Genomic DNA, 25,695 nt, shown 5'->3' with positions numbered 1-25,695 from the left:
GCCTAGGCAGAGCTCTCCAGCAGTCTATTCACAGTTGCTGATATGAACTAATTAGACATGTTAGTCTCCCTCAACAATCACAGAGAAGTGAATTTCTTCAGCAACCATATCTGGAATAAAGACTGCTCAGTCTGTGCTGTGAAAGAGTTTGGGTCCACTTTAAATACATCCATACGCCTAACTCCCATGACAAGCACCAGCCATGCTTCCAGTTTCAATCACAGCTCTTCCTGGCAGCTAAAAGCACAGAACCCCTCCTGCCTGCATCCAACACCACCTTCTCCTCCTTTTCTTTCTTTCCCTTCTTTCTCTCTCTCTCTCTATTTTTCCTCCCATCTCCTTTTAGTCTGTTTTTTTTCCTCTCTCTTTCCAACATGCTCCCTCTGCTCTGCTCTGTCTTGTTTACCCAGCAGGTGGATGTGACGTCAGGGACTCACCACAGCAAAAAATAACAACAGCTCACTCCGCCGGTCCAGCGTGGGCACCACTTGCAAAGTGGAAGAAGAGGGGGAGAAAGAAAATAGTGCCTGAGATCGGAGAGGCAGAGGGAATGAGACAGAGACAGACAAGGAGGGAAGACTGAATAAAAAGAAGTAGACGAGGGAGGGAGAGAAATAAAAAAGAGGAGGGAGGAAACAATAAACAAACAAGGGGGAGAGGATTGCTGCTGGCTGCGCCCTGGAGAGCTGCACAGAGTCCGGCACAGAGACTGAGCCGTCGCCGGAGTGAGAGCCCCGATCCCCCTGCGGAGGAATCTATTGTTGTTTATTGTGTGGCTGTTGCATGCTGCCCCGGATCGCATGTGCATTGCAATAACCATTGCACCCATCGCAACTCCCACACTCAACTGCCGGGTGCCTGCTGCTGCTGGTGAGTGCTGGGCACCCTTGGGTGCACTTTGCAGGCTCCTGATGCCATGCATGGTGGGCTTTTTTCATTTGCATCTGCACACTTTCTTCTGCAAGTACTTTTTTTTTGTTATCCTGTCTACTTTCATTGCCACTGCACCCCCTGTGCTCACTCTGAGGGTGCCCAGCTGGCACATGCCCAGGTGCTGGCTGCACACCCCTTAAAAGTAGTTTGGGGGGCTGGGTGTGATGGTTCCCTTTAGTTTACCTTAAAGGGGGCTGTGGAAGGACTTGTCATTACTTTTTTTTTTAAGTGGGTGGAAGGTGGGGATGGTTTCTGGTGCCCAGGTACCCAAGTGCCCCTTTGAAGTAGTTTAGGGACTTAGGGCAAGGGTCACCTCTTGACAGGCATTGAAACTGTATGGATCTTCCCAGTAATTAAAATAAATTAAGTTCCTGGGGTGCAACTAAGTGTGTACTTCTAGTAGTTTTAGGAGTTTTTAGTGTTACGTTTAATCACCCAATCACCTTTAGACTAGTTTTAAGTGATGTCCCCTCTACTTTTTTTCCCCCTTAGACTAAAGTTGTATAAGCTGGTGTTGAGGAGCCCATGTGACAGGGGTACAGCGTAAGTGGCCCTATGAGTAGTTTTGGGACTTATTAGTATTAGTTTTAGTGACTCTTGAGTAGTGGTTAGGACTTTAAGGAGTTACTAGAACTTTTCATAGTTAAATTGTTTGACTTGTGCCCAGATGCCAATGTTCCATAGAGTATGACTTATGTGCGAGCCACTTTGAAGTGGTTTACTGACTTTGTAGAGTTAGATTTTGTCACAGTCACTTTTTTAGTAGAGACAAGGCAGTTATGGAGTTAACAACATTAATTTTCTTTTATTGTGTAATGACACTAATTAGTGCCCATTTTGCTCATGAGCTGGGGCAAAACACAAAAACACTTTTCAAAATATTTTTAGGGCTTAGACTGATTTCTTTACTGCCAGGACACTGAGGGCACTTATAAAATTTGACATACATTTTTTTTTTTTTTATCATAATTGCATTGTTACCCCAAGCCCATTCGCTATAATTTTTGGACATAGTTTGAGGTCTTAGTAACTTTGGATTTTGTCACCTCTTTTGCAGTGAGGAGGCCATTAAGCAATGACATCTGTTTCTTTCTTCTTTGATGAAGATATATTGCTTTTGGTACCCATATACCGACTGTATACGAAACTTAAGCTGTAGAGTTCATTAGTGCTGCTTTGTTTCAGTGATGGGCTAATGGAGGGGTATGTGTAGTTTTTGACACTTTTTTTTTTTATTTGCATGTGTGCCCCAAGTGAGTTCTTTCAATTTTGTAACTTAATACAGGGATTGCTCACCTTTGAAGACATGGGAGATAGGGCCAGAAGGGGCAACAACTTACACCCTCAACTTAGTAGTAAAAGATAGTATCTTTGTGTCCTGGGTCAACAAATGTGTCCCTTTCAGGGAGCATACAACACCTTTTTCAATATTGCTCCCAGTACCCCAAATCCCCTGGTTTACAGATGTACATGTGGGGGACCAGGTTCTATGACTATTTTAAAGCAGATTTAGTATGACTAAGTGGATAGTAAGCACTTTGTATGGCATTATTGCATCCACATGTGCCAATGCAGTTGCTTTCATTACCTGCAGTGGTAAAGTGTTTGGAAGCAGTTTTCATCAATACTTACAATACAATTTTTTTAATGCATTTCTTAAAAAATGTTTTGATTAAAACCTAAAATGGCTCCTAATTGTTTAAGGCCTTATTAAGAAAGTGTAGTGCAAAGAAGTTGCCTTTCTCTGCTATCCTTAGAACTGGAGTTTTCCATAACCTTGGTCAGTGGCTACTGAGTTTGGAAAAAGCTTTTTAACTGTTTTAAACACCAAGTTCAGTTTATTAAACTAAGTAGTAATATAGCAGTTGACATAATTTGTCACTTTATCAACTTTGGGGTCATTTGAAACCCTGTGACTTCAGCCTGTTTTGATTGCTAGGGCATGTTTAATACTAGCAATTGTCTTAAAATTCAGAGGACTCATCAGTCTGCATTAACTAAGTTGTGCCCTTTCTCCAATTCATGTATTATAAACGCAAGCAACTAAGTTCTTCTGAGACTACCCACCTTCAGTCAGCGTTCACATTCAGGTTGTAGTGATCAGTTGTTCAAGAGTTAAAACTGATCTTAAAACTTCTTTGTATTAAGCGAGTTATTTGAATCTGATATAGTACCTCTACCTGTAGCTCAGCTGCCCCAGTCCTTGCAGTTGTACATTTTGGAACTTTGGTCTTGGCTCCAACTAGCATCTTTGACGCGTTGTTGCAGATTCCCAGGAAGAAGGGGGGAAGCCCACTGTAATATTTCATGTAGTCGGTTGGTTATTCTTTCTCTTGGTCCTTTGTCCTTCATTATATCCTAGAGATTGTGCGAGCAGTGGAAGTGATAAGTGTCCTTGCTTCCTTACACTGCTGGGATCTGGCGCTAGGAGCTTTGCTTGCTCAGTCCTTGCCTTGCTGAGGATGCTTGTTATTACAAGCCTGTCTGGCTCTCTTCTTCTAATGAGGAGAGTTTCAGGAACAAGCAGCCTACCAAGACTTCCTGAGATGCTCACTAATCTATACTCTTATTAAAAAGTACTTAGTTCCTCGCTAGCAGCCTACAGATGCATCTAGAGAACTTTGTGCAAAAACTCTTCCACTGCAAGCCTGCTGAGCCAGTCCACAGAAGTTCTCTCTAACTGCGTCTTCAGCTCCATCACCAATGGTCCTTGATCTGTTCTGTATTTTTTTTTATAAACCTATATCAACAGATGTATAGATTTCTCACTGCAGTGTTGTTTTTATTATTATTATTATTATTATTATTATTATTATAAAAAGTGTACTTTATGTTTGTACTTCTATATTTGTATACATGTCTGCTAATAAAAAAAAATCTCCCTTGCAGAGACATTGCCTCTACTCAGTATCTGTTCCTGCCTGCTAAGCAGGTTTTTCTTTAGAATTAATCTAACACATTGCTGAAAAAAAAGCTAAAATAAATAAATAAAGCAAGCAGATAAATTGTTGCTTAAAATAACATTTATAAGAAGGGGGGGGGGGGGGGGGGAGAAAAAAAATCCCTTGCGAAGTTTATTCAAAATGCCAGTGCAAGTTGACAGCCTTCCTTCTCTTGTAATTGCTAGTATAATAATTTCCAAGTCTTTTTCTACAAATACCATCTGTAAGATGATTATAAATTATAAACGCTGAGGCTTTGAACCATCTGACATGATCTTTTTTTTTTTTTTTTAATCTAATAAGAGCTTACGAGATCTGGTTCCTTAATAAAAAAAAATGCGTAAACTAATATGTGAATTGAATATTATATTACCAATTAATATACTGGATGGGTGGACATTTTTGCATTGGTCTAAAAAAATGGGCAAAGAGAAATGAGTGTGTTTATGTTGTACAGGAAGAGGACCTCTCGCACCGCCTGCAAACTTTACTCAGGTATTTGTGTGCTTAGTACCAGCGTGGGACCCTTGACAGCTAACCCTTTGTGTTCTGACAATAGTATGTGTCAGATATTAAAAGGGCAAAAAAAAAAGGCTGCATATTTTGCATAGGTGTATAGCGACACCTGGACTGTCCTCCACTCCGCAACATTGTGGGATATGTCTGTCTTTTCATTATCCACGTCATAATAATGTCCTTTAGTGATTCTATATTTTTCTTTCCAGGGTTTGGTTGGGAAATGATGGAGGAGAGAAAATAATAATCCAGCATCTGGCTTTTGATATCAAGACACCAGACCACTGCCAGGTGTGTATAAATATATATATATTTTAATTTTGAATCTTTTTTTTTTAAATTTACAAATAAATCTGTTTCTTTGTGACATGCACCTTTTTTTTTCCTAGCTAAAGTTTTTAAAATAAAAATAAAATTCACTTAAAGGTGATATGTCAAGAAAGTCACAAAAGTATTGCATGGTTTATATAGTACTGTGGAAGCATTCTCTTTTTTCTCTCTGTAGTCTCCGGATTAGCCATTGTCTGAGTGAGAGAGGGAAAGAATTTTTTTTTTTTGGGGGGGGGGGGGGGTGCGTGGTGGAGGGGTGAATAAGTAAACAGCCTTCAACAAGTGAACCTTGACAACCTAGATTAAGGAGTGCAGTGGAGATCAAACACAGCTTCTGCTGTGCTCTTGTCAAGAGCAAGCTAGCTGCCGGCTCAGGGTGAGCAAGCCTACAAGTTCACTTAGGCAGAAATGGACTGTTGCAGACGCTGGCCTTTGTTGAGAAAGAAGAAGGTGCAGAATTATGAGCAGGGCTTCATGGAGTTGTTAAAAGTGGACTTTACCTCTTCAGGCAAATAGAAATCCGAGAGATCTGAGCTGGCCTGCGTTTGAAAAATAATAAATGATTAAAAACCTGTCATTTGCATAAAAGGCTAAAACTTCCAGCTGACTTTCTTATTTATAGGGGATCAAATTAACCACCACGCTGTAAAGTAGATCTGCTTATCCCTAATTTTATTAAAAAGAGTAATTGAAAAAAGTGATGAATATCTCTGTCCATCCCGTTTGCATCCATAATTTACCATAACTTGTGTTTTTCCCTCTTTAGTCTAATCTAAGATTATAGAAAGTGCAAAAATACGTTAACAAGGTATCCTTGTCTGTTTAAGCATTTTTTAGGCTACTTAACCAAAGGAATATGCTTCTTGCAATTTTTTTTTCTGTGCCGGTGACTTTAAAATCAGTATTTTTAAGAATGATGATCGGTATAATTATATGTGCAAGCATGGGCATTTTATTTGCAAACATAAAATTATAGAGGCAGCGTACTATCATTTCAGTTCCGCTCATTTTTTTTCTCCCTATCAGAGATATCATTATATTTTCAGGGTGTGAAAGCGGTGTTCTCTGTACTTAGAGTTTTACTGTTGTTGCTTAAATATGGTGGAGATATATTAGGCACTGTCAGGAGGGCCCATAGATTTTGTTTATGGGAGAGGCTGCTTTAAGTACTTGTGTTGAGGAAACTCATTTAACCCTCGTAATGAAGCCCGTTAAGTGTTGAAATGATGGTTCTAAAAAGCCTATCTTGCCCTTTGCTCTTTGGCAATAATCTTAAATTACTAAGATTTTTACTGTACCTTCTAGGGATGGGTTTTCGAGAGCTTGAGCTGAGAGAGTAGAGATTTAGCTAGAGCTCTTGCTTCTTCTGTGTTTGTTGGGTGTGCCCATTTTTTTGGTTGGACCCATTTCAGATGTGTGCTGTACCAGTTTTCTCTGCACATCTCAGAGCTTGATTGAATTTCGGATGTTAGATACATGCGTGGAGTGAACACATTTTTACCTGGCAAGAGCCAGAGAGTCGTTTTAAACTTTACTGGTTCTGTGGCAGGTTTGTTGACTGGACTGTGACTTTATAGGAGGTTAGTGGAGCCATCAGTAGCTAGATATTTTATGGATGTGTTTCAGATAGCTTGCCAGCAAAAAGCATCTCTCGCCCCCCTAGGGCCAGTTCTAGACTTTTTTGCTGCCTGAGGTAAACTTGTGAGGATGCGCCCCCCCCCCCCCCCTGAACTGGAATGATTGCACAGCACCCGACAATTTGCACTGCACGTTATAGCTGCGGTGAACCCCCCAAAAAATCCCTCAGCATAGGTAGGTAGCCAGTTATAGGTGCCCTCAGTGTTGGTAGCTAGGTACATTTGCCCCAGTATAGGCACTCTCTTCACTTCCTGTTTCTGTCCCCAGACTTTTGCCGCCTGAGGAAGTCGCCTCACTTGGCATCAGGGGCGGACCTGGCCTGTCCCTACCCTGCATCCCTTTCTATGCTTTCTTTGCTTCCTCTTCCTCCACACTTTTCTCTGTGGCTCATCTCTCTCTGCTCACCTTGACACTTCATCCAACTCCCCCTTGCTTCCCTTTCTCCCTCTTCTTCCAACACCCCCTTCCATGTACCTTTATCGCTGCTCTTTCCTTCCCGCTTCCCTCTGCTCACCTTGATACTCCTCCCTCCTCTCCACTTCCTTTTCTCCCTCCTCTTCCCTTCCTGCTTCCCTCTCCCCCCTCTGCTTACTTACTCTTTCACTCCCACCAACCCTACCCCCACCTCTCTTTACCTTTATATCTCCTCTTTCCTTCCCGCTTCCCTCTCCCTTCACTGCTCACCCTGACACTCCCCCCCCCCCCTCCACTTCCTTTTCTCCCTCCTCTTCCCTTCCCGCTTCCCTCTCCCCCCTCTTCTTACCCTGGCATTCCCTCCAACCCCCAACTTTCTTTACCTTTATCCCTCCTCTTTCCTTCCCACTTCCCTCTCTCCCCTCTGCTCTCCCTGACACTTCCTCCAAACCCCCTTCCCCACTTCTATTTCTCACTCCTTTTTCCTTCCCACTTCCCTGTCCCCTTTTTCTCTGCTTCCCTCTCTCTCCCCACCATTCTCTCCTCTCTCATTCGCTCACTGCCCCATTTCTCTCCACTCTCAAACCTCTTCAGCGCTTCTCTTTCTACTCTGTTTCTCTCTGCTTAATCTCTCTCCACTCACCCTGACACCACTCCGGACACTCCCCATCCCTTCCTGCTCCTCTCCCTTCTCTCTCTCTCTCTTTCTCTCTCTCTCTCTTTCTCTCTTTCTCTCTCTGCTCCCTCCTTGCACTCTTTCTTTCTCTCTCATTTCTTGTGCATATTCTCTCTAGCCTTCTAGCCTATCTTTACAAAACATACATAATCCTGCACAAGATTCCATAACACTGGGCTGGATTTAAGAGACTTTCTTTGCTATTTAGAAAGGGTGGAAGGGACTGAAACTCTTGTCTGGGTCATATCAGAGTTTTGTAAAAATTGAAATGTTAGAGGGAATTTTTTTTGTGTTTGCGTGGTTTTCCTCCCACATTCCAAAAACCTACAGATAAGTTAATTTACTTCCCCCAAAATAAGTGGCCTTACACTATGATGGACACAGATTAGATTGTGATCTCCTCTGAGGGACAGTTAAAGTGCCCATATACTTGTTGATCAGATCAACCATCAGATAGATCACTCTTTGATCGAATCTGATCAGAGAGGGATCTATTGTCTGCCTACACACTGCAAACAAATTTCTAATAGATTTCAACATGAAATCTATTGGAAATCATCCTAGCTCCGCCGCCCCCCAAGTATATGTGTGACCTCCAATTCCCATCCCCCTGAAGCCCATGGTGAGTGTTGAAGACTCTGACCTGCCTCTTATTGCATTGCCACTGTGAGTTCCTATACCATGTTACGCCGCAGCATGTACAGATCTCACTGCATGCAGCGATGTGAAGGAGTACAGGCACTTGTGGGAATTCAAAAAAAGATGCTGGATACAGGAGGAAGCTGTGCCGGTGTGACAGGTGAGTATGCCACACACACCACGAGCCTTGGGTGTGTACATACACTTTGGGGGGAGACCGTCCCGGCGTTTATTGGTTGTTGGGAAATCAAACACCATATCCACTGTGCGCCCAATGGAACCCTTCTCACCGAGATTTTGCAGCATGCCTGAGCAATCCTTTTGACCCATTTCAGCCAGAAATAGATTGAAATGATAAACTGGGTGGCCATGTTGCAGCATTGGTATGTTACTGTGTTATTACAGCAAAGTCCCTGTTATCCGGAACTTAGGCAACCAGACGTCTCAACTAACGGCATGCCTGAGGGATTAATGGAGTCTGTGTTTTAAGGGGTTTGAAGTAGTTTTTGCCAGGCATTAAATTCTTGCCGACTGTCCAGCTACATCTTCTAACCGGCCTGTAGTTCCTAGCGGCTTTCCAGCTTCCATGCATGGCTACCGGCGTGTCATGTGGCCCCGATGCAGGTCAGGTGACACTACGGAAGCCAGGCGCGGAGGATGCGGGAGAGCCGCTAGCAACTACAGGATGCTTGGAGGACAGCACTGAACACTAAAGGCTTTGCTCACATTATAAATCACCAGCGCTATCGCAAGCGCTGAGCGATTTATTGAGCATTTTTAAGCACTTTTCCCTGCGCTTTGCGCTTACAAAAGTGCTTTTGTAAGTGCTTTTCTAAGTGCTTTTGCTGAGCGATTCGTTCTTTCACTTCCTGACTTTAGTCAGGAAGTTAACTCTTTGACCCAGAAATAAATAAATACATTGGGCTTGATTCACTAACCAGCGCTAAGCCGGTTAGTGTACCCTAAGTGTTAGTGGGCGCAAACCACGGCGTTAGGTGGTTTGCGCCCACACAGTTGAAATAATCATCATGCGGATAATAGTGCGCATTGCTGGTCCTTAAAAGTCGCACCTGATGCGACGAAAATGATGCATTGGGTGCCCGTTAAGCAGCGCTATGATGCGCCACTTCGGGGGCACCCAATGCGTCATTTTCGTCGCATCAGGTGCGACTTTTAAGGACCAGCGGGTGCAATGTTATTGTCGCACCATGCACTAATATCGGCGCAGTGCACGGGGCCACGCGCAAAGTAGCTTTGCGCACACTAGTGGACAAAAAGGGCTTTTCACACCGGCGCTAACACTTAGCGCCGGTTAGTGAATCAAGCCCAATGTAGTTATTCATAAAAGTGCTTGGGAAATCACTATGGAAAGCGATTTTTCAAGCGCTTTGCGGTTTCCCAATACCTTCCATTATTTCAACAATATTGTGACAACGCTCCTCTTCGTATCATCTGTAGTGCTGCGTAATATGTTGGCGCTTTATAAATACAATAAATAAATAAATAAAAAAGAAAACTTCACATAGTGCATTACTGTTATAACACTATGGTAACTCCATGCAAACACCCAGTGGTAAAAGCAGGTAAATTATTGTGCTCCACTCCGTGTGAATCCAAACCCCTTCAATATAGCAGCTCCCCGGATAAAAACCACCTCAGAATCCAGGTGGATCTAGCGCACAGCCTTATGGCAACAGATTCCAGCTGATACACTTCTCCACAAGTAAAAAAGCGGTATTTAATCCATAATCCACATGTAAAAGCAAATATAAACAAATATAGCGTAATACAGTTTGCAATGAGTACACTAGGCCTGCGCACTTCAGCGCACTCACTTGATCTGAGTGAATATAAGGCTCATCAGGCATCCAAGCCCAACAGTATGGCTTTCTCTCGCGGTGTCGGCGTCCCGTACCTCAGCTTCCCGAGTGCCTCACAGTGTGCAAATTCCCTGCTGCCTCGTGAGTCAGACGCACCTGGCTCCCTTAGTATTTATCGCTGCATGGCGGGGGAAAGGTTTGTGCTTTTTAGGCCAGTTGCTCAAGCCATTGGCAAGCACGTGTATCCAGCATAAGGTGATCCCTGCCGGTGCTAGATACTGGGGACTTTGCTGTACATAGCTAGGTAAAATAGAAGTCCAACCTTGTCCCTTTCAGTGAGAACCTTTTTTTATTCCTGAAAAAAAAAAATACAAAACAATGCAGTTTTTCAGTTAAAAAGGCAAATGCAATCCCATGACACAGAATAGAAAATAATATTTATTAAATTCAGGTATTTGCAATACTGTTCATAACTACTGGCTAATAGGTGTCTCCGTAAATTGAGTCTCTTTCTTTGCTTCCTTTTTACACTATGCTTTTTTATATTATGTTTGACTTGAAAACAGACTGATGTTGTCAAATGCAGCAATACTTTTGTCTTTGAAGAAGGTGTGAAAATGTTTGGCAAGCTCCTATGTTAATGTGATACATTTTTACAAATTTTACCCAATTTTACCCCACTTCAGAGTGTAAAGAAGTTGCCAGTTGTTAAGAAAGTGAGAAAGGCAATTAAACGCTGGAGCTATAGGTTGTTATATGCTTTCTTTCAGCAGGGGGCGCACTTCTCTATGAAATGCGTGAATGGGGATTATGATGTCACATGTGATTTTTGCCTGCTGAGCTCACTAGCACCTCTGATTAACAGATGCTGGGTAATGTGTAAAAGGAGCAGGAATAGTCTTGAATTAAGAGTTCTCATCTGTGTACAGTGAGATCGGTTTTAGGGAGACCCCTAGATTGGGGTGCATCTGTTTGACTCCTTGAGACTTTCTTTAACTGTTTTTGTGCAACAAGCATCAACATCCACTTGGTGCTCTAGAAATAATGTAGCAGCTTCTTTCTGCAAATCTGAATTTGTTACTTATGAGGCAGCTGCCAGAGTATTGCTTTTATGCAGGTAACAGACTTAAAGGACAACTGAAGTGAGAGGGATATGGAGGCTGCCAGATTTATTTATTTTTTAAACAATACCAATTGCCTGACTATCCTGCTGATCCTCTGCCTCTAATACTTTTAATCCTAGACCCTGAACAAGCAGATCAGGTGTTTCTGACATTATTGTCAGATCAGACAGATTAGCTGAATGCTTGTTTCTGGTGTTATTCGGACACTACCGCAGCCAAATAGACTAGCAGGGCTGCCAGGCAGCTGTTGTTTTTTAAAAGGAAATAAATGTCAGCTCCCATATCCTTCTCACTTCAGTTGTCCTTTATCCTCCTCAGCCGCGGAGGATATCTCAGCCCCTGGTGGGGCGATTCCTGCTCTGTAAATTGCTGTACGCGCAGCCAGCACTTTGCTAGCTGCGCGTCGAGCTCGATCGCCGCCGCTCTGCGGCGATTGTCCGCACGCAGCGGCGGAAGAGGCCCCCCCCCCGCCAGAGCCCTGCGCAGCCCGGACCAATCAGTCCCGGGCAGCGCAAAGGGCTGGATCGGATGGGTCTGACGTCAGGACGTCGGCTGACGTCCATGACGTCATTCCTATCGTCACCATGGCGTCAGGAGAAGCCAAACAGGAGATCGCGTTCTATACGCGATCTCCTGTTTACTTTTGTGGCCGGCGGCGATCGGACTAGAGGGACACATGCGCCCTCTAGTGGTGTTTTATGTAGCTACCACTCAGGTAGCTACATGAAACAAAAAAATAAAATAAAAAAAAAGTGCAATGCAGCCTCCTTGGCAGAAAAATTGAACCGCCAAGGAGGTTAAGGTATGTACACACCTTATATGGATGTCGCCCGCCAGGGATCAGGACCGTATCCCCTTGGACAACATCACTGGGTCTGGCTGCTCAAGCATTTCTATCGGTGTGTTCACACATAAAACGTGTACAGTTTCAATCCTGTCAGGTAAAATTGATAGAAAACTGAAGCAAAACGGACTGGACTGGACTGGACAGGAAATGTACAGATTTATGTGTGAACCAAGCTTTACCTATAAATAAATAATGCTGGGTGGCCTTCTACTTTTAGCAACTACCAGGTACCCAGTCCTGTTATTTGCTTAGCATCTTCCCTCACTCAGTCCTGTTGGAAGGGGCATGACCTGGCAAATCTTCAGTGTGCATGTGCAATTTCCCAAACTGCACATGACCAGTTTAGGGAATTTATTGTGCATGAGTGATTTCTGTAACTGAGCAATCACAGTTAGGAACTTCCGCGATTCACGTACATATTCAGTTGTGGGCTCTGCCTGTTTAATCTACTTAACTACCTGTCAGTGGAGAAACTAAAAGAGCCAAAACAGAGAACCATATGGACACTGAAGGGCACAGAAGATCACTAATTACAAGCCCTTATTTGCAAAATTAACAGTAACACACCCAGGGCCGGTTTAAGCAACAATGGGGCCCCAGGGCAAAATAAACCTGGGGGGCCCCCCCAACAGATACCCCGGAGCAAAAATTGGCATTAAGGGACCTTTTTTGCAGCTGGTATAGTCAGGGTTTGAAGCCCCAATCCGTCGGAGCTCCACATTCTGGCTACCCCAGCCTGCATGGGGGACAAGGGGTTAAAAAGTTTCAGGAGAGGGGACCCCACATAAAATTTAAAAAAAAATAATTCCCGCACTCTAAACATAAAATTTTTGGGGGGAAAATAGGAAAAAAATGCCAGGGATCTTCATACAGCCATATTGCGGCTGTATAGCGATCCCTGGCCAAAGCGCTGCGGCTGCGTATGGACCCCCTGGAAACCCCGTCAGGAAATTTATTGCTCTTTCTTTTGATACATGTAAAATTACACTACCGTTAGGTACTAAAAGTGACATTTACCGCATTTAAAAGTATACTTTTTTTCCTTTGAAACTTTAAAATCGATTTTCTCAAAAACTATAAGGTCTTTTTGAAAAATTGTTTTTTCCTCTATTTCCCAATGATCTCCTTAACATATCCTGCAAATTTAGGGTTTCTAGGATGTAAGGTGGATTTGCTATTAACCATTAAAGTCGGCTGGTTTTTAAATGTGTATTTTTTTTTTCCTTTGAAACTGTAAAATCGATTTTCTCAAAAACTATAAGGTCGATTTGAAATGTTTTTTTTCCTCTTGTAGCCACTTGGGGCCCCTACAAGCTCTGGGGCCCTGGGGCAGCTGCCTCCTTTGCCTCTATGGTCGCGCCGGCCCTGAACACACCCACTAGTGATGGGGCGAATATGAAATTTTGGGTTCGCGAATTTTGAATCTGAATCTCTGCAAAAATGTGTGAATCTGGCAAATCTGCGAATCTCCATAGATTTCAATAGGCAGGAGAATTTTAAAACCTACAAAGACTGTTTCTGGCCACAGAAGTGCTGGAGAAGTTGATTCAAGGGGCCTAACACTTGGACAGGGGTATGCTGGAGGGGGATCCATGGCAAAAGTCCCACCAAAATTTGCGGAGTTGATGCAGAGTCATTTTTATTCGCTAATGGGCAGACATCACATTACATTCCTAAATTGGTGTAATAAAGTGCTTTAAACATCCGGCGTGTGTAGTACAAAACAAAGCGGCTCTGTCCCAGAGGCGTTTTGCTTTGTACTAGACCTACGTGAGTTTTATGCTCCATTCATAGCCTGAGGAACTGGGATATGCCTGCAAAACGTGTTACACTTTTCTGGAGTATGTGAATAAATATTTGGTTGAACTTTATCAACAGTTTGTTGTGTCTACTTGGAGGGAAATCCACCTCGGCCTCCCCCTATTTTTAAACTTTATCGGCTTTAATCCTTTTGGAGCCTCTGTTTACCTGTACATGTTCTAAGTCCACCCTTGGTGGAGGGTTGTTGCCCCCTTTATTCTGATCTACAGATAGCGACTTCTTAATCCTGAGTGGGGACAGGTCTAATCTCCCCACCTGCCTATACAGTGGTTACCTGGAAGGTAACCCTGGTTTGTAAGTATTAATATCAAATACTTACTTTGTCACACCCATATTACCGGTACAAACTACACTATATTAGGCTCTTAAGGCTCATACACACATCAGACTATAGTCTTTGGAAAATGAAAGATCACAGACCAATCTTACCACCCTTCATGTAGTATGAGAGCCATACTCTACACAGTCTTTTCTATGGAGCTGAACTCCACATCAGAAAAAAATCATTGCAAGATGCTGCACACACAGATGCTGTACAGACACAAAAGATCAGTATCTGCAAAAGATCTGTTCCTGCCAAAAATCCATTCCTGCAAATTGCAATGATAGTCTATGAGATCTGCAGATCATCATACACACATGATTTAACTGACATTCATCTGCAGATCAGATCCACCAGGATGGATTTTCAGATCTGCAGATGATTGCTTGATCTGCAGATGAATGTCAGTTAAATCATGTGTGTATGATGATCTGCAGACCTCATAGACTATCATTGCAATTTGCAGGAATGGATTTTTGGCAGGAACAGATCTTTTGCAGATACTGATCTGTTGCATGTGTACAGCATCTGTGTGTGCAGCATCTTGCAAAGATTTTTTTCTGATGTGGAGTTCAGCTCCATAGAAAAGACTGTGTAGAGTATGGCTCTCATACTACATGAAGGGTGGTAAGATTGGTCTGTGATCTTTCATTTTCAAAAGACTATAGTCTGATGTGTGTATGGGGCCTTAGTCTCTCTTTTTCTGTGGATGCCAGTAGAGGTGTGAAGGTGGGTTATGGTCGGTGCACAACTAGGACCAGCAGACCTGTCTCCAATAACTTCTGCACTGGTCACAGAAGAGCAATACAATAGCAAGAGAAACAATGTATCAGCCCTAAGAAGGGATTAGCTGTTCAGGACAATGTGGTAGCAACAAGAATCTGCACTGAGGACACAGAACACAGGCCTACCTAACTCTCTCCCTGTCACAACACACTGCAAAATGGCTTCAATGCTGGCTTTCTGAGGAGGGGGGCGGTCCAGGTGGGAGGGATAGCTTATTGGCTGCCATGTGCTGCTGACTGTAAGGTAAGGGGGTCAAAGTTTAGCTCAATGATGATGTATAGGGGGCAGGTCAAACACTCCATGTATTCACCTGAGGGGGCGACCGTGAACACCTCTTGTTCACCGCGAAAAATTCACAGGGCTAATAGTTTTGCCCATCTCTAATACCCACATGACAAACATGTTAAAAAAAAGTATTTACTGTATTTTCTGGCATATAAGACTACTTTTTAACCCAGGAAAATCTACTCAAAAGTCGGGGGTCGTCTTACATGCCGGATGCTGAAACTTCCGAGCTGGACTGGAAAATCTGAGGTTGCCGCATATGGTGGGGGGGGAGCTTAAAAATGTCCGCGGCTGCACCCCCGCCGTATGCGGCGACTGTATGAAAGCAGCAAGGGCGGTGCTGTACAAGTATGGTAGAAGAAAATCTCACCAGGATTCATGTAAAGAAGTGACTTAAAGGGAAGGTTCAGGGACGCTACAAAAAAAATAAAAATCCACATCCACTTACCTGGGGCTTCCTCCAGCCCGTGGCAGGCAGGAGGTGCCCTCGGCGCCGTGGTCTCCGTTGGCCGACCCGACCTGGCCAGGCCGGCGGCCAGGTCGGGCCTCTTCTGCGCTCCATTGTGCGTTCCACGCTGGCGCGCTGACGTCATCGGACGTCCTCCGGGCTGTACTGCGCAGGCTCAGTACAGCCCGGAGGACGTCCGATGGCGTCAGCGCACCGGCGTGGAACGCACAATGGAGCGCAGAAGAGGCCCGACCTGGCCGCCGGCCTGGCCAGGTGGGGTCGACCACCGGGAGCCTGCGGAGTAAGTGGATGTGGATTTTTATTTATTTTTTTGTAGGGTCCCTGAACCTTCCCTTTAAGGCAGTCCCGATGACGAGGTGAGGGTGCACCTCCCTAGGAGGGTGTAAGTGAAGGGCGGAGCAAGCTGCAGGCGTCCGGGACGCCCGGTGTATGGAAAAAAAGAGCGGGACTGTGCCCAGAAAAATGCGCCTCTTTCAGTCCTCTGGCCTGTCCTTGTATCCATATCTCCTCCTCTGCCTCTCAGATCTCACTCTTGAGGACTGCAGTGAAGAGGTGCAGTTGCGCATGTGCAAGATCTGAGAGGCAGAGAAGGAGGTAATAGTATACAAGGGCGGGCCAGACGGGTGAAAGAGGCATGTTTGTGCTACCGTTTTGATAGTCTTGGAGACATGGATAGCTGACCAATCCAAGCAGGCCTTGTATACAACAACCAGCCAATCGCCGGTAAGGTACATCGCTTTCTGTGATTGGCTGGTTGTTGGATGCTGGGTACCACATACAGTACAGCACCAGTATCTTTACCTGTTTATATAGTATATCACCAGGTCATAAAGTACAGTATACAAATGTCCAAAAGTCAAGAGGGGTGGTCTTACACAGTGAGTATATCCCAAAATTGAGATTTTAACTGGAAATGTTGGGGGTCATCTCTTACGCCGGAAAATACGGTATTTTTTTTTTTTCAAAGAATGATGTCCTTTATTTATTTATTTTTTTACAAGTGTTTTATTTGCTCACGCAAACGTTTAGCGCTTTTTGAAGTAATTATTCTAGGCATGTGCCTAGCGATTTTCTAATCATGCCCAGTGATTTTTGGAGAGTTTTGGTGTACTGGCTTTTATTTTTTGTTACAGTAGAACTGAACAGCTTCTGTGACAGCTTCTGTAACAAAAACTCTTGCAAAATCGTTTTGATCTAGCGCTTTTCAAAGCTATTTTCCACTTTCCTATACTTAGCATTGAGGGTGAATCGCCTCAGAAAAGCGCAGAAATGCTGCAGGACCCGCGTTTGCATTTGGGAGAAAATCACATCGCTCAGTTGTGCACCATCCCATTCAAATACATTAGCCAAGCTCTTTTCAAAGTGCTGGCGTTTTTAAAATTGATGTGGCTCTATAAAATTTAACAGCTATAGGCTTGCTATACATCAGCAGTCCTGGATGTAAGAATGGCTTCAGTGGCATAAAGAGATAATTTTATGCCACTAGGCGAAACCACATAGAAAAAAAAACGCTTGCGGATTTGTATGCGTATGCGAATTTGCATGCGTTTGTGGGCTTTTTTCATGCAAATTTGCATGTATAAGCAAATGTTTTTCTTTTTTCCCCATCGTCATTCATTACTATTGACATCCGCACCCAATAATGCTTAGGTGCAAACGCGTATGTGAAAACACGTTATCCGCGTGGGAAATTGTTACGGAGGTGCCTGTGTTTTTTTTTTTTTTGCCTGCGGGGAAATGATTTCACATGTAATGGAAATAGGCCCATTGAAATACATTACATATGTGAATTTGCATGCCAATTCGCCATAATGGAAATGGTCCTGAAGCAGGAAAATCACACTAGCATAGCTTTTTAGTGGGAGGGCTCAATTAGTCCCCTATACTTTCCTAGTGGTTCTGGGTCACCCCGGCTGCTTGGGTATTCAATTACAATACAGTAAAACCGTGGATTGAGAGTAACTTGATTTGAGAGAGCTTTGCAATACAAGCAAAACATTTTCTGAAATTTTGACACGATATACAAGCAAAAAACGTATACTTATGTCGTGTCATCACAACTGAGCCAATGGTTCTTCTATCTTTGATGCTGCAGGATTGTAATTAAAGTGTACCAGAGCTGACAAAAGTAAAACGAGTTATAAGTACCTGGGGCTTCCTCCAGCCCCATACGCTCAAATCTCTCCCACGCCGTCATCCTCCTCTGCCTGCAGCTTTGGGAACCAACCAGGTCCCCGCACTTCCGTCAGTTAGAGCCAGTCTACGCAGGAGAAGTGCGCCCTCTACTTATCTCTCCAGCGGCTGGTGGAAAGATACGCAAAGAGCGCACTTCTCTTACGTCAGACTGGCTCTGACTGACGGAAGTGCGGGGACCCAGTACCCAAGCTGCGGGCAGCGGAGTACAGCGCTGTGGGAGCAATTTGAGCGTATGGGGCTGGAGGAAGCCCCAGGTATTTATAAATCTTTTTACTTTTGTCAGCTCTGAGTCCCTTTAATGGAATTGTGACTGTGCAAAGTCAAAATTCCATGAAATTCTCAAAATTAGGCAAAAGCAACTTTCATTGGACAAGTTCCTTGTTAAACCCACACAAAAAGCAAGGTTGAGGTGAGCCGCCAGATAGCCAGGATTCTGTTCGTTTCAGTGTAAAGCCCCATACACGCTTAGGGCCGGCCCGCCCATGAGGCGGGGTGAGGCGGGTTCCTCAGGCGGCAGGAAGTGGAGGGGCGACACCAGACATAAAGAGGAAGTATGACTGCGGAGAGGAGAGAGAGTGCAGGCTGCAGTGCAGACTCTGCAGTGAAGTCCGGCTGCTCCTGTGGTGCCCGACCCCGCCTCCGACCCCGTGCCTGCACTTCACACACGGTGAGTGACCCTCTGCTGAGACCGAGTCTGCCTGCACTGTGTTCTGGGACCCACGGCCGCCCCCCATTAGGCTGTGTGCACCGCCCGCCAGTTCTGCTGCCACGTGCCACCCATGATGCCGCCAGGCCCGGCCTCCGAGTCCGACGACTCCGAGCTCTGCGGCCTCTCCTGTCTCCTCCAAGGCTGTGACGCAGCGCTGCCCAAGCCTGCTGATGGCGGCGGCTGCCGCCCGCTCTGCTGCCCTGGCCCTGCCTGATTGTCACGGACACGGTCCCAGCAGAAGGGGAACAGCGCGGAGATGAGGGAGGGCTGTGCGGACGGCGGGGAAGGGGGGCAATCTCCCCCCTCCTTCCCTCACATTAGGTGCTCTCCCTCCCTCGCTGTCCCCTCCATTACTGTCCGGGTGGCTGAAGCAGCGGGCGGAACTCACCTCCGTCTCACTCCAGCATCGGAAGTTCGGGTGCGCAGCCGCTGGTCTGGACTAGACCGGAGCAGCGGCAGATCCATCCGGCGCTGCGACGAGACGGAGGTAAGTTCCGCCCGCCGCTGCGAGCCACCTGGACAGTAATGGAGGGGACAGCGAGGGAGGGAGAGCACCTTAGGTGAGGGAAGGAGGAGGGAGATTGCCCCCTTCCCCACCGTCCGCACAGCTCTCCCTCATCTCTGCGCGGTTCCCCTTCTGCTGGGGGGGACACCTGGCTACCTACTCTGGGGACATATACCCCTGCCTACATATACTGGGGACACATATACACCTGGCTACATATACTGGGACATATACCCCTGCCTACATATACTGGGCATATATACCCCTGACTATATATACTGGGCACATATACCCCTGACTATATATACTAGGCACATATTATACCCCTGACTACATATACTGGGCACATATTATACCCCTGACTACATATACTTGGTACATATACCCCTGACTATATATACTGGGCACATATACCCCTGACTATATATACTGGGCACATATACCCCTGACTATATATACTGGGCACATATACCCCTGACTATATATACTGGGCACATATACCCCTGACTATATATACTGGGCACATATACCCCTGACTACATATACTGGGCACATATACCCCTGGCTACATATACTGGGCACATATACCCCCGGCTACATATACTGGGCACATATACCCCTGACTATATATACTGGACACATATTATACCCCTGGCTACATATACTGGGCATATATACCCCTGGCTACATATACCCCTGGCTACATATACTGGGCACATATAGCCCCCTGGCTACATATACTGGGCACATATACCCCTGGCTACATATACTGGGCACATATACCCCTGGCTACATATACTGGGCACATATACCCCTGGCTACATATACTGGGCACATATACCCCTGGCTACATATAGTGGGCACATATACCTCTGGCTACATATACTGGGCACATATACCTCTGGTTACTTTCACTGCTGTTGTCTGTGCACCTCTTGATGAACCAGACTGTGTGAGTGATTCCCCTGAAATATTGTAGCTGGAAGCATGTAGGCGTTTTCTACTCACTTTTTTTTTTGTGCAGTAACTTTGGAGTTTGGTTGCCCTTGCCCAGATTAGCTGATGTTTTCTCACTGTATCACTGGAATGACTTGAGGCTGACGTAATTAAGTTCTATGAGGAGGTAATTGAAGCGTAGGATTATGCAACATCTGCGGAGGAGCCGTGGAGGGAATCGCACAATGATGTTATGGCAGGTGGTGGAAATGAGGAAAGAAGGAAATGTATCAATGAGATGGGTGATAGAGAAAAGATACCAAGCAAAAAGGGAGGCCTTTTATTCACACTAAACTGAGTGTGCAGGCAACTCTTTATAACCGCAGGTTGCACTTTGGTGAAGTTTTGGCTTTGTGCTTCCTACTGAAAGTGAAATGGTTTGATCATAATCAGCATGCCCCGTCCAAAGGACTGCTGTACCTGAAAGCACTCGCATTACATTCTGTATCTGGGCCATTGGTGTCCTGTTGATGGTGCGACTCTTGTGTTATCTTCCAACAGTTCTGTAGTGGGAAGATGCACAGATTGCACCAGCACAATGGATGATGTAGTTACATGGAAACAGGTAGTGAGGCATCATTTTATTACTGAAACTTTCTAAGTCCCTCAGCAAAAGGGGGCTCACAAATGTTTGTGTGTGTGTGTGTGTGTGTGTGTGTGTGTGTTCATTTACAATTGTTCACTTAGGCTCAGTTCACATCTACTTTTTTTTTACGGAACGTGTACAAACGGAACGCATGTGAAAGGATCCAATGTTAACCTATTGGACTGTTCACATCCGTCTGTTGGTACGGATATGTTCCGTGCGTTCTGTTCTCCGGACCAAAAAAAAATGCAGCAGGCCCTAATTTTCCGGACCGTTCTGCCCAGCGGAACGGAACCGGACAAAAATGCTTTTGCATTGGGGCAATGGAGAAGGGAACGTTTCTTCACACTAGTGAAGAAACGGAGCGTTCCACGTGGGATGGGAGATATGGGGACGCGATCTGAGCGGCGGGAGGGTGCAGCAGCCATGCGGGTGGGTGAGCGAGGGTAACTGGGCCTTAAATACATACGTAAAGGCCGGTGGTAGAGGCTTCCGTCTTCTTCTGTCTAGTCACATGACGCGCTGTGTAAAAACAGCACAAGAAGAGGAAGCCTCTGCCGCTGCCATTAGGTACGTATTTGCAGGCAAACTGAGTGAAAACTGATCCGATCCATTGGTGATCAGATCAGTTTTCACAATCTGTTTGCCAATATGCACAGAGCCATCCGGTTCCGGTGAAGCGGAGACCAGATCCGCTCACCGGATCCATTTGGCTCATATTTTCTAATGTGAAAGGGGCCTTACAGGAGCATAGACCTAGCCTGCAATTACTCTGTGTGCTCTCTCTTTTTCGCAATAGAAATGAAACCAATGCATGTCAATGGAGTCATTTCCACTGAAAGCAAATTTTCGCATACAGAAAAAAATATGGATTGCATGCTGCAGATTCCTGCTCTGTGCATCCGTTCTATATAAAAATCTGCATTCAAATTTGCATAAAACTGCGAAATACGAGAAATCTTATGCAAAATGTAATATCCTAGTGGAAATAGACCCTTAAGGCTCATGTGTAGTATCTCTATCCCATTTTCATTAAATGGATCTCCTTGAAGCTGTTCTGAAAATGTTTCTCCAGATAGCCTCTGATTCATCCATTATAGGTGAGCCACCCAGCATGCTAGAGCAAGTGTTTGTTTGAGGGCCCTTTCATGCTGGGACAGTGCGGTCATTTTACCGCTCCTCACGGCAGGTCAATGACAGTCTATGGAGACTTTCATACTGACGCTGTATGGCGCAATGCTACGGAAGTGACATTTTTGCTGCATCCCCGAGCGCATCAGCCACAGGAAGTGATTGTCACTTCCTGCTTGGCCGGCTGCCAGACGGTGATTGCTGTGTGCTAACGCGGTAATCCCCGAAGGCCTGTTTTTGGCGGTGCGGTGCAGCTACTGGGTCGCACTGCTGCCGCCCATCTGCAGTGTGAAAATGGCCTACAGCTTGTGTGGCTAATCACTATAGTGGGGCCTAAAATATTTAATAGGTATAAATTACAAATGTTTTTCCTGTTGAGAACCAATTAGACTATGCTGAGTTTTCCTTTAAGTCATGAGTCTGCTATAAAATAACGTGCAAAGTATCCTATCAACAGATCTCGTTAGGCAGATCCTCTCATCCGTACCTATATGCATATATATGTGTTTTGTTTTTTTTCTGCTGTTGCTAATTATTAGATTGAAATGTCTTATCCTTTGGGCCTTATAGTGTTTTCTCTTTTTCCTCTCGCATTTGGTTTTCTCGGGCCGTGCGCTGTTTATTCATTAATTAGTAAACCCGGCCTATTAACACATCCCAGAAATGAAACGGTCACATTTCCCTAGGCAGCGGGGAAAAGGCGGCGCGGCGTTATGCGACCGGACAAGGCCTGCCATTCGCTTGAAAGCGGGAAGCTGAGAGTGCCAGAGACGATTAGGGCAGATGAAAGGACGAGCTCGGCGGCGCCGGGACGTGTGAAATAAAATCAGCTGCATTTTAATTGAGATGCGCGCTAATCAAGATGCAGAAATAAACATTATTTTCATCTGGCAGAAGGGAAGAAATGTGTCCTGACAACAATCAAAATACTCGGAGACGAGGCCTTAGGGGCAGGTTTTATCTTGTTTTTTTCTTTCATTTTTGTAGCCAGTGCACTATATTCTAAGCTGTAGTGCCCTGATGTGGCTTAGGAACATATGCGTGTGCGTATGTGTGTATATCATAGGAGGCTGCCATCTCCATCTATGTGCATGTAAGTGCACAGTGTTTATTGACTGTTATAAGACAATTGTTGCCTGGCTTCAGTACTTAAACTGGACCTGAACTCTTGCACAGGACAGAAGGAAAACAGAGAGAAATGTACCCTGTATGTATTTAGAGAGTTTAGCCTGTCTAATTAATTCCCCCTCATCTGTGACTAATCACAACATTAATTTGATCTCTCAGATGTGTCAGCTCAGGAATCTTGGCTGCCTCGGACCTTTATCTGCTTCCATGAAAGCAGGAAGTAGACACATTGCAGGATTTGTTTCATCTGTTGCAAATAAAATAGACGAACTAGAGTTCATTCTGAATGACAAAGGCTATGACATTGTGGGAATAACCGAGACATGGATGGATGAAAGCCATGACTGGATAGCTAATTTAAAAGGATACAATGTGTTTAGGAGGGATAGAACAGGGAAAAAAGGTGGAGGGGTTTGTCTCTTTGTTAAGAATTCTCTTACAGCTGTCCTCAACGATGAGATGGAGGAAGATTGCGAAGATGTGGAGTCCGTTTGGGTAAATATTCATGGTGGAAATAAAAGTTGCCAATTGCTTATTGGGGTATGCTACAGGCCACCTCTTATTAATGAAGCTGCAGAACTGAGATTACTACAGCAGATTGAAAAAGCTGCAGGTAAAAATGAGGTCATAATTATGGGCGACTTCAACTTTCCAGACATTGAGTGGAGTATTGAGGCTACCCATTCTGGTAAAAGCAGCAGATTTCTGGCAGCACTACAGGACAATTACTTGACTCAAATGGTAACTGAACCAACTAGGGGGAATGCGTTACTGGATCTGATCATTTCTAATAGACCAGATAATGTATCAAATGTGCAGGTTCAAGAACATTTGGGAAATAGTGATCACAACATGATAACGTTTGAGCTGGTGACTGATAGGCCAAGGGGCAGCGGGACCACTAAAACTATGAACTTTAGAAAAGCAAAGTTCACTCAAATTAGGCAGGCACTAAGTTTGGTGAACTGGGATAATGTACTACAAGGGGAAGACACTGAAGGGAAATGGCAAGCTTTTAAACTTATACTCAATCAATACTGTAGTATGTATATCCCATATGGAAACAAAATGTCTAGGAATAAAAAAAGGCCTCTATGGATGAATAGAAAGGTTAAAGATAAAATGAAGAGGAAAAAGAATGCCTATAAGGTCTTAAAACAGGAGGGGACCGAGGCTGCACTAAGCAATTATAAGGAGTGCAATAAAAATTGTAAAAAAGAAATTAGGCAGGCAAAGATTGAAGCTGAAAAACAAATCGCTAAGGATATCAAATCTAACCCAAAAAAGTTTTACAAGTACATTAACTCTAAAAAAAGAAAGGTTGACTGTATAGGACTCCTAAAGGATGAGGATGGGAACTCAATGGTGGATGACCAAGGGAAGGCAGAGTTATTAAATGCTTTCTTTGCTTCTGTCTTCACAAAAGAAACAGCACTGTTGCAAACTACAGAGGCGGAAGAGTCTCAATCTTCTAACTGTAATATTAAATACTTAACGCAGGAAGAAGTGAAGGCAAGACTAAATAAATTAAAAATAGACAAGGCACCTGGCCCGGATGGCATGCATCCTCGGGTCCTAAGGGAATTAAGTTCAGTTATAGATAAACCCCTTTATCTTATCTTTTGTGACTCTCTTGCAACTGGCAGAGTCCCAGTGGATTGGCGTACAGCCCACGTTTTCCCATTATTTAAGAAGGGCAAAAAATCTGATCCAGGAAATTATAGACCTGTAAGTTTAACATCAGTTGTATGCAAACTATTTGAGGGGTTACTAAGAGATACTATACATGACTTCATAGTAGAAAATAATCTTATTTCTCAGCATCAACATGGGTTTACTAAAGACAGGTCCTGTTTGACTAACATGCTCAGCTTTTATGAGGTAGTGAATGCTAATATGGATATTGGGAATGCTGTAGATGTGATATACTTGGACTTTGCAAAGGCCTTCGACACTGTTCCCCACAAAAGTCTGGTGCAAAAGTTGAGGATGCAAGGACTGGGGAAGAGTCTGTGTTCATGGATAGGGAACTGGCTAATGGACAGAAAACAAAGAGTTGTGGTCAATGGATCATACTCAAAATGGGAGACTGTTAGCAGTGGGGTCCCACAGGGGTCTGTTCTGGGTCCAGTGCTCTTCAATTTATTTATTAATGACCTAGTAGATGCAGTAGTGAGCAATGTTGCTATTTTTGCAGATGATACAAAATTGTGCAGAATCATTAACTCTCAGGAAGATAGTGTCATATTGCAACAGGATCTGGATAGGATGGCTATATGGGCACATACATGGCAGATGAAATTCAATGTTGACAAATGTAAGGTCATGCATTTTGGACGTACTAATGGTCTAGCACCATACAAAATAAATGGGATACAGTTGGGGACATCAAACTTGGAGAAGGACTTAGGAGTACTCATTGACAACAAGTTAAATAATCGTACTCAATGCCAAGCAGCTGCAGCTAAAGCTAACAAAATTTTGGGATGCATTAAAAGGGAAATAAAAACTCGAGATGCTAGCATAATATTGCCCCTGTTTAACTCTCTAGTAAGGCCACATCTGGAATATGGAATTCAGTTCTGGGCACCACATTACAAAAAAGATATTGCAGTTTTAGAGCAGGTGCAGAGACGAGCAACAAAATTGATGCGTGGGATGGAAGGTCTCACTTATCGAGAAAGGTTAGATAAACTGGGTTTATTTAGTCTAGAGAAAAGACGCCTTAGAGGGGATCTAATTAACATGTATAAATACATCAGAGGGCAATATAATACCTTGGCGGATGAGCTTTTTGTCCCTAGGCCTTCTCAAAGGACTAGAGGACATGATCTGCGCATGAAGGAAAAACGTTTTAGCCATTTATTTAGGAAAGGGTTCTT

General features: G+C 44.3%; 1 protein-coding gene across 7 annotated transcripts in view; it reads left to right on the top strand.

The window, feature by feature from the left end:
• Positions 1 to 350: 350 nt before the first annotated feature.
• FOXP1 (forkhead box P1) overlaps positions 351 to 25,695 on the top strand; it is a 1,092,253-nt gene continuing 1,066,908 nt past the window's right edge. For 6 of the 7 annotated variants that reach the window (XM_068253977.1, XM_068253974.1, XM_068253975.1 and 3 more), the window contains exons 1-2: positions 351 to 870; positions 4,601 to 4,682. The gene's annotated coding sequence lies outside the window, so the exon portion shown is untranslated. The remainder of the gene's footprint in view (positions 871 to 4,600; positions 4,683 to 25,695) is intronic. The other variant, XM_068253984.1, reaches the window with a different exon arrangement.

The sequence above is a fragment of the Hyperolius riggenbachi genome, chromosome 9 (assembly GCF_040937935.1).
Source record: "Hyperolius riggenbachi isolate aHypRig1 chromosome 9, aHypRig1.pri, whole genome shotgun sequence".
Taxonomy (NCBI): Eukaryota; Metazoa; Chordata; class Amphibia; order Anura; family Hyperoliidae; genus Hyperolius; species Hyperolius riggenbachi.
Note: the sequence above shows the minus strand (reverse complement) of the source record. Positions and strands in the feature narration are given on the sequence as shown.